Below are 480 nucleotides of genomic sequence, written 5' to 3' on the forward strand. Positions count from 1 at the left end.
GGAAGCCCAGGCCTGCCCTGCCGGGCTCGGGCCTCTCCTTGCCGGGGACCGTCCCGCTCGGGTGCTGGAGGTTTGCTCTGCGGACCGGTGCCTGCTCCGAAACGCTCCTTCCCGTGGGATTGTCAGCAGGGCTCCGTCCCGGGGTGGATGGGGTGCCTGTTCCTGCTCATCGGAGACCCTACGGCCTGATTGCAGGTTCCCGTGGGGCGGCCCCACGCGTGTTCAGGACATCCCTCGGCTGTTCCCACCCCTCCGGGGCACCCAGCACCCACCCTGCCCCGAGGGGTGCGGAGCGGGGTCCCCGAGCCGCCCCGCAGCCGGGCGATGCTTCACTAGGTGGCAGCGTCAGCTCGAGCAAAGGGACCGGCACCAGTCCAGGCTGTACTGGGAGGACTGGTTTCTGCCCAGTGCTGTCTGCCGGCTGGTTCCCCTCCAAGGCCAGACCTTGGGCTGTTCCCGCTTCCCCCTCCCCAGGGGCCC

Source organism: Cariama cristata, unplaced genomic scaffold (assembly GCF_000690535.1).
Source record: "Cariama cristata isolate BGI_N322 unplaced genomic scaffold, ASM69053v1 scaffold21968, whole genome shotgun sequence".
NCBI lineage: Eukaryota > Metazoa > Chordata > Aves > Cariamiformes > Cariamidae > Cariama > Cariama cristata.